Genomic DNA, 10,000 nt, shown 5'->3' with positions numbered 1-10,000 from the left:
GTGCTTCTTATATGATGTGTGAACGACCTGTTAAGCTTTACTGTAGACATTTATACGAGCGAGCATGACGTCGACTGAAACTTTGTCGTACACCACGCCCACTAAAAGGGTACCCTTGGTAGTGATCAAAGACCTTGATTAGCTTGTTCAGGTGTGTTTGATTAGGGTTGGAGCTAAAATCTGCAGGACACCGGACCTCAAGGAACAAGTTTGGTGATTCCTGGTCTAGAGAATTATTTTAGGAGGAGGCATGTGGTTTTTTTTTTAAGAGTGATGAGTGTTTCTACAGGTGGTTTGCCAAGCCCACTCACCTGTGTGAAGCACACTTCAGAAATGCACAATGTTTTTTTTTTTTATGTTTTTTTTTTAGAGTCATTGTAAGAAAGTGTCTGGTGCAAATGTGCAAAAACTGGTCCAAGTGTTGGTTAAAGCTGCGGTCACACTGGGCTTTTCCTCCCATAGACTTCCATTCATACGCACGCGAATGCATCAGACCGGAAACGCAGGGTCATGCGTTAAGTTTCGCAGGTTGCAAAGTTCAAGCTTGGTGAACTCTGTCCTGCGAAATTGGATCACTTGACTGCGTGAGACCAACTGAGGATCAAAACATGACCTCTCTGGACAGAAATTTAGAACATGGAGCAATCGCTCGCTTTTTAATGCCTAACAATCTTGTTTAATCCCGCCCCTTTTCACAGCGCCGTAAGACAGAATTTCACACACACAAACTCTAGTGTTACCTTAGCTTAAAGTGTCGGAGGTGTGTTTGATTAGGGTTGGAGCTAAAATCTGCAGCACACTGGACCTCCAGGAACAAATTTGGTGATCCCTGGTCTACACAGAGGGCCAAATAAATGCAATCATATGTTGTTTGAAGTGCTATGAGTCCAGCATAGAGTCTACTCAGTGCAATGTGGGACGACAACACTATTAAAATCACGGTCAGCATATACAACACATCATTCACAATGACATTTTTCCCCACACAAATTGGCTTGTTCCCATTTTGACAGTATTTTTTTTTTTAAATACAACGGCTTCAAAGTTTCATCAGCATTCTGCTAACGTGTTTATTTTTCCTCAGATTTGTGTGATTCCGTATTGTTTTCCTCTGTTTTTGATCTGTAGAAACAGTTGTAATTGACTTTTTTGCGTGTGTTTCATACAGCCGGAAGGTTGGATTATTGAATGAAAATAGTTTTGTGGCATCTATGTGTTCTACACAATTAAACATATGAATGAACACCTTCCAAGAGTGGTGATTTCATACATGTTGCCAGCGGCTGTATTAAATCTGTGCAATAGAATATCATAAAAACATAACTTGTTGTCTTTTTTCTTGTGGCAATGCATGTAACTCTACCATCCTGACGGTGAATTCTGCGCCAACAAACAGCACTCGCATCTATCGATTATAATCATTATTATGTGTTACAGACAGGTCAAAATCCCTGGAGCATTATGTACTTTATGACACAGCATTTTACAACACTCTGTTATTAGGTTTCCACACATACACGCCAGTGGACAAACACCGCATTGAAGCAGGAAATGAGGCCCTGGGGAGGGAAAGAGAGACAGCCTAAAGAGGAATAAGCTTTATGACGCTCGCTATTGAAAAGAGAACAAACTGATCCTGCCAACAAACATCCTTTGATGGAGCTGAACCCAATTGAATTGAGTCAAATCTAATTCCACTAAACCGAAAGCAGGCAGAGAAAGAAAGGCGCGGAGAGATATGGACGGAGGGTGAATGGAGGAGAAGACCGAGGGAAGCGGATTAGAGTCTCCAGAGAGGTGGCGGTCGTCTGAACAGGTGTTTGTCGAGGGAGGGAGACGGAGAGAGAGAGAGTAAACTGAACTGGTTCTCTGGAGGTGTGTAAGTACGGTGCACTGTTTGATGTGTGGAGAACTGAAGTGATTCGGATGTGCAGTCCTGTGTGAATTGAGCTGGGGAGATATGTCACACACATGCACCCAAAGATGGCTTCACTGATGTCTGCAGTTATTGACTTTTCACTTTTCTGACAGCTGCCTGTTTTCCATTCGGGGACAGGCCACACACACACACACACACACTTCATCCCCTCTATCCCTGATAGCGCCTGTCTGTCAGAAGTTGTTCAGCAGAGAGGAAGTTCCTTAGATGCCACTGCCAGCAAATTCAAGGATTTGCTAAAGAGAAGAATTTGAAGTTGCTTCAAATGTAAGATTACCATTTAGGGGTTGTCTTTGATCAGAAATACGTACATTTTAGAAACAGTCAATAACAGAATGTTGCTGGTCATTAAACCCCTCCACACCCATCCCTCCCAATGCCAGTGCTTGATTTAGCCTAGCAGAGATGTAGGCAGGGCGAGGCAGTGGCGCAGTAGGTAGTGCTGTCGCCTCACAGCAAGAAGGTCGCTGGGTTGCTGGTTCGAATCTCGGCTCAGTTGGCGTTTCTGTGTGGAGTTTGCATGTTCTCCCTGCCTCCGCGTGCTCCGGTTTCCCCCACCGGAGCACGCAGAGGTGAAATGAGTAGGCTAAATTGTCCAAAGTGTATGAGTGTGTGGCTGCATCCGAAACCGCCTACTACTCAGTAGGTACTGCATTTGAATTTAAACGTACTACTCGGCCGTTAGAAAAGTACGTTCTATACAGTATGAATGTGAAAAGTATTAATGGAATTCGGACGTACTACATCCGCCATTTTGTCATGGTCACGTGACCTACCTGCGTCAGTTGCGTCGCCTCACTTCCATTCATGAATTCTCTCACGGGGCATTATGGAATAGCGCAGCGTGCATGGGACGCGCACTTCAGAATCTCGCCGGAAGTAGTAAGTCATCCGGGTACTTCTCGCCTACTGATTTTCGATTTCTATGAATTCGGACATACTATTCGGCTCGCATACTGAATTTAGCGTACTATATAGTATGGAAATATGCGGTTTCGGACGCAGCCAGTGTGTTTGAATGTGTGTGTGGATGTTTCCCAGAGATGGCTTGCGGCTGGAAGGGCATCCGCTGTGTAAAAACTTGCTGGATAAGTTGGTGGTTCATTCCGCTGTGGTGACCCCAGATAACTAAAGGGACTAAGCCGACAAGAAAATGAATGAATGAATGAAGATGTAGGTAGGGCTGTTAGTTTCTAATGCTGTGTTCACACCAGACGCGGATGAAGCATCAAGCTCAAGTGATTTATATGTTAAGTCAATGCAAGTTTTAGTTTTCCCATGTGTGTAAACATCCACTTTGTTTAATTATTAGACACTGGCTTGTATTTCTCTTCGGCAATGAACAAAGCTTTAGGCAAAATCCATTTAAAATCATTGCAGAAGCTTGCAGATGTGGGCGAGAGCTTCCATAATTTAGATAACTGGCCGTCTCTGATTAACACTGTGATATTTCAGTCCTGAAAGAATTAGCAAACTAATTGGCTGCGTAAATGATTGAGTTTTCTGTTATCGCCTCTACTTGTTTAATGATTACAGAAAGAGCCTTTTTAAAATACCCATAAAGCAAACAGTAATCGAGTTTTGTAAGTGGTTTTATAATGCAAATACACTGAATGGTAATTGTCCAGTGATCAGCGCTGATCAATACTGAGCACTGAACCGCATCATAAGGCATCTGGTTTGTAGAAAACCATCCAAAACGAGCAACGTTCTGGTTTCCAGGGGATATTTCTCATGAAATAAAAAGAACTATCATGGTTTTTACAAAAACAGAGACCAACAGTGCAGACTGTGTATAAAAGCAAAGTCGTTCCTCACAGCGGGGGAATGGAAAATGAACAGTAATTGTTTTAAAATGTTTTGTTAAAGGTGCGGACTTTGTTACACAGGTTAGCTATTGTAGCACTTTAAGGAACGAAGTCAGAGAAGCAATTAAACCGAGACGCTGCATGTTTTAATTTGTCTCTTTCTGCAATTTTGCTGAAAACGTTACGCTGAAAGATTTTCCCGACACACAGCATGAGGTGATATAAAGGTGTTTCTATGAAAAAAAAATTCAATATGAACAGGTGTGAATACAATAATAACATGATAATACTAAAATGTGACCCTCAAGATCCCTAAAAAGATATCCATTTTTTTATTTAGTTTACCCCTTATTTCCTTTACTCATCCTCTGTTTGACTTTATCGATGAACAGACAATTTTTTTAATAATTTGTAAATAATAAAGAGTTGGATGTAGGATGATTACTCCAAAGCTGGCACTTCAAAACACACACAACGTGAGCATTATTGTAATCTATACAATCGCAGTTGATTAACATACTATTAAGCAAAGTGTTGTATGTGTAAACAATGCAGAAACTTTTTATGATATAAGGGGTCATAAATCAACAAATCAACTTCTAATTGAGTTTTTGGTATGTAAGAGGCCTTTGTTCTAAATTAACATCCTGTAAGTTTCAGAACTGAAATCATACTTGCTAGTGAAAGTAAAGCTTTTATTGACATCTAGGCCTAGAAAACACCAGATCCTGGAATGTACCAAACTGTGACGTCATAGGTAGATTAAACTCCAAAGAAGAATATTAATGCCTAGTATTTCATCTCCACTGATTTACACGTTGTCAGGGGTTGCCACAGCGGGATGAACCGGCAATTTATCCAGCATATTTTTTAGGCAGCAGATGGGTATTTTTTACGCAGCAGAAAGTCATCCAAATCCTACAAAAAAGGTTTGAAAAACCCAAACTAAAGGTTTGATCCGGATCAAAACCAAGATTTGATTATGTGATCTAATCCAATTATGTAGGACCTAATTCTAGGTAGGTATATTCTAGGCAGGGATGGCCTGTCCATAGAGGCGACCTAGGCGGCCGCCTAGGGTGGGAGAATAGAGAGGGCGGCGTCCACGACACCTCCCTTACCACCCGCGTCCACAGTTATGTCCGCCACACCTCCCTTACAACCCGCGTCCTCGGTTATGGGCGGCGTCCGCAACACCTCCCTCACCACCCGCATCCTCAGTTATGTCCGCAACACCTCCCTCACCACCCACGTCCTCAATTATATCCGCACGTAGGGCGGCAGAATAGAGAGGGCGGCATCCGCGACACCTCCCTCACCACCCGCGTCCTCAGTTATGTCCGCAAAACCTCCCTCACCACCCGCGTCCTCAGTTATATCCGCGCCTAGGGTGGCAGAATAAAGAGGGCGGCATCCGCGACACCTCCCTCACCACCTGCCTCCTCAATTATATGCGCGCCTAGGGCGGCAGAATAGAGAGGGCGGTCTCCGCGACATCTCCCTCACCACCCGCAACCTCAGTTATATCCGCGCCTAGGGCGGCAGAATAGAAAGTGTGGCGTCCACGACACCTCCCTCACCACCCGCGTTCTCAGTTATATCTGCGCCTAAGGCGGCAGAATAGAGAGTGTGGCGTCCACAACACCTCCCTCACCACCCGCGTTCTCAGTTATGTCCGCCACACCTCCCTCACAACCAGTGTCCTCGGTTATATCCGTGACACCTCCCTCACCACCCTCATCCTCAGTTATATCCGCATCAGGGTGGCAGAATAGAGAGGGCGGCATCCGCAACACCTCCCTCACCACCCGTGTCCTCAGTTATATCCGCGCCTAGGGCGGCAGAATAGAGAGGGCGGCGTCCGCAACACCTCCCTTACCACCAGCGTCCTCAGTTATATCCGCGCCTAGGGCGGAGAATAGAGAGGGCGGCGTCCGCGACACCTCCCTCACCTCCCGCGTCTTTAGTTATGTCTGCAATACCTCCCTCACCACCCGCATCCTCTGTTATATGCGCGCCTAGGGCGGCAGAATAGAGAGGGCGGCGTCAACGACATCTCCCTCACTATCCGTGTCCTCAGTTATATGAGCGCCTAGGGCAGCAGAATAAAGAGGGCAGCGTCCCCGACACCTCCCTCACCACCCGCGTCCTCAGTTATATGCGCGCCTTGGGCGGCAGAATAGAGAGGGTGGCGTCCGCAACACCTACCTCACCATCCGCATCCTCAGAAATATGAGCGCCTAGGGCGGCAGAATAGAGAGGGTGGCGCCACGGCCTCAGTTATATCCGCGACCACCCCCCACCCCCTGCTCTTTACTTTGATAACTGGTCACTTTCGTTTTCACTTTCGGGTTTTACTTTCCATGATTGTCCTTTGCCTAGAGCGACAGTTCAGCTTGCTCCGGCCCTGATTCTAGGTATGTCTATTTTAGGTCTATCAAAAAAAGTGAAGTGTTCCTTTAAAAAGTCTCCAAAACATACTTAAAAAAAAATTACATTTTAAACATAATAAAACATGTTCAATCTGAATGGCCTGTTGCCAGCGTTTGTGTGCGATAACATTTAGCCTTCTAAAACATCCATGGCATGTCCAGCAAGGGAGAGGAGCATGATTTCTGCAAGTCTCTGTGGCTGTGGAGTGAAGACATCATCCTGATGAGAGCCGACAGGAAAAGGTGAACGAGAAGACAACACAGACTAATGAGAGGGAAAGAGAGCTCAAAGGAGGTACTGTGAAAGGGCAATTCCCCACCTATCGCCGCCCGTCGTTTCTTTTCTTTTTTGCTCTGTCTGTTTGTCATAAAGATGAAAGGGTTTAAACTTCAGACAGATATCAAAGCCTGTCAATACTTACATACACATCACTGCAACTCTAATAAAGACATCACCTGCGAGACAAAAACTTCAAGAGAAGCGCACGAGTTACATCAGCCAAGCTAACTTATGCTAATATGCTGATGGTACAGATGGTATGAGGTGACGTGGGAAGGTCAGATCCAGTATCACGTCCACATGGATATGGGAGATGTTTAGGAGCTACGATTGGATGCAGTTCTGCAACATGTTTTGACATTGTAGGATCCTAAAGTCCTAAAATGTCTTCAATTTCCTAAAACAATATTAAAAAGTCTTTAATTTATTGAAATATTGAGTTGTAGGTCTTATAATTAATTTTAATAATTAATAATTTTAAACTGGTAGTGTTAATCCTGCACTGTGAAAAAAATTAGCTTCCTTTTTTTTTAAGGTGAATCAAACTAACTTTTCTAGTCATCTCAACATACAAAAATCAAACAGACTAAAAATAAAAAGTTAAACATTCATTCGTTCATTTTCTTTTCGGTTAAGTGTCTTTATTAATCCGGGGTCTCCACAGCGGAATGAACCGCTAACTTATCCAGCACATGTTTTACGCAGAGGTTGCCCTTCCAGCTGCAACCCATTTCTGGGAAACTTTCATACACACTCATTTACACTCGGACAATTTAGCCTGCCCAATTCACCTGTACCACATGTCTTTGGACAGTGGGGGAAACCGGAGCACCCGGAACAAAAGAAGAAGAAGAAAGCACCTCCACCTTCCATGGACAAACAGCCACCCGCAGTCCTGCGCCTTCAGAATTGGTCACAACTGAGAATGAAGCTCAGCTGCCCCCTAATGGTAATATATTTCCTGAGTCAGAGAATTTCCCTTAGTACTGCGGCAAATTGTGGTTAGTCATGGCGTTCTGGGGTCCATTCTTCGTACCTTGCTTAAATGATCTAAGTAGATTTGGCAGATCCTGGATTTTTTTAATCTTGATAACTGATCTCTGGCTAATTTGTTTCAACAAGCTCGCGAATCAGATTAAAATGTCTGAATGAACTGATCTGAGATCGCTGTGTGTGTTGTGAAGGACAGATCTATCGATCCTCGAAATCATGATCAGCAATGCAACGATTGGCTGACGGCAAAGCAGCGTAATGACATCATCTGATTAATATTCAATTATCCATGTGAGCAAAATTACATAAAATTCATTGGAAATGGTTTGTTAAATATGATACCCAATAACTTTCCACCTTTGTTGGTGGCTGCAGGCTTTTTGCTTTCATGTGTCGAGTATTTAGCAATTTATTTAGGTTTACAGTTAGAACAGGTTTTCTTCATTATAGTAGTCATAGTATTATAGTAGCCGGTTTCTTAATCGGTGTAAATAAAAACTGGATGTTAACAAAAGCAGTTTGATATTGGTAAAGACGTCTGCAACTTTTGTGAAGCATCAAATCACGTCATATTAACTGTCAAAACATGTTTATGCCTGCATAAATGTATTTTATTATTATTATTTTTTTAAAAGTCACATCATTGTACACAAATTGTACTAAAGTGATTGTACGCATTTGTATCTAAAGTTTATATCAATAATTTTTCTTTTTTTAAACACCAGGTGGCAGTCTTTGTACTTTTATTTCAGAGTGCAGATTGCATAAGTTTTATTAAAATATATTTTTTAACTTTATAAATATAGTTAATCATATATATTTACTATTTTCCCAAGTGTATATAACTACAACTGCAAGAAAATATCAGAATTCGATTCATACTTTCAGTATTATCTTTGCTTGAAATTACGCAATCTAATCCTGTTTATATGAATTGAACCTGCTCCCGACCAGGTTTGAGCTACCAGAACTGTTGCTATGGCAACAACTCTTGGATGAGTTTTGAAGAACGAAACGATCCTGGATCATGTCAAGTCGTCAATATCCAAATCCAGCTAACTGAGTAATCCACCTACGAAGAACAGACCCCTGTTCTCTGAGAGGTGCATTACTAAAGTCCATCTGTACTTGTGTAACATCCCTGCAGGCACAGGATGTCAACATGATTATATTGACCTTGTACGCCAACGTCATGGAGATGTTGGATTTTGTTAGGAAATGAAAATCAGGTTGATGAACCAAATGTCAGACCAAAGTCAATGTCCAACTTAAAATCATCTTAAAATCAACCAATTATCAATGTCTAATCATGTTACCACTATGACATCTATCAGACGTTGGATTTTGGTCACTTTCCAACACAACCTAAAATCAACCAAATATCAATGTAATTTGACATCGTTATTGGACGTCAAAATTGCATTGTCCTTAAAGGCTGGCTCAACATTGAATTGTGGTGTTGTCATGGCCTATAACTGAACCCCCACGGAATCTGTGTGCAGAATTTCACATATTTTTCACATATTTTTAGCCGATTATTGATTCTGTTTATTTACTAAAGTAACTGTGTGTAAATCTATATTTATTCAGTTTGTAAATTACAGTGATATTATTGACTAATATGAAAATGTTCATCTGATTTACGTACAATGCAGTTTGTACAGTAATATTTTCTGTCTTTTAGTAGATGTATTATATGAGAGACTCGCTTTGTTTACCAAATAAAGTGAATCTAATTGCATTTGCATTTTAAACATTATATAAAAGTTAAAAAAGATGATATATTTCATTTCCCACAAGGTTTTAGTGACAATCTTCCCAAAATAATTCTGGAGAAATACGCAGATTTTTACCAAAATTCTCTGCAGAAATGGCAGCCTGATCTCACGAGAAATCGAGTATTTTACGTTTTGCCAGTTTAGTGGCTAATTCGTATGAATTCGTACGAGTTCTGTCATACAAAATTGTACGATTTAAAAAGGAGGCGTGGCACCTAACCCCACCCCTAAACCCAACCGTCATTGGGTGATAAGCAAATCGTACTAAATTGTACGAATTAGATCGTACGAATTCATACGAATTAGCCACTAAATCAAAAAGTTACGAATTGCACTGAGATTGTGTTGGAAATGGCAAAAAAACGTCCGTAGATTCCGTCTGGCCCTACCTATAACCTAATTTTAACATCTAATGAGGTTGTGTGCCAGCTGGGATAAATCATTAAAAAGTGTGTGTAATGCTATTTCAATAAATCTACTAGCTAATATTGATACCAAAGCAACAAATTGTACTATCACTTAGGTCGACACTACTGTTTTTTTTTTTGCTTGCAAGTGTTCAAAAACATTTATTTGTGAATAATATAGAAAAAATGTTTTGCTTTAGGAATGAATCTGTTGCAATCTTCACAGTGCATTGAACCTGTGACCTAAGATTTATTTATTTTTTAATGTGTTTGGAGCTATTCACAAAGAACACTTTATTCCAGTCTACTGCTCTACTTTTCTATGTAAACACTCTCAAGACAGATGTACCTTGCGTATTTGGC

The sequence above is a fragment of the Danio rerio genome, chromosome 20, assembly GCF_052040795.2.
Source record: "Danio rerio strain M-AB ecotype USA chromosome 20, GRCz13ab, whole genome shotgun sequence".
In the NCBI taxonomy this organism is placed as follows: Eukaryota; Metazoa; Chordata; class Actinopteri; order Cypriniformes; family Danionidae; genus Danio; species Danio rerio.
This window is presented reverse-complemented; position numbering follows the sequence as displayed.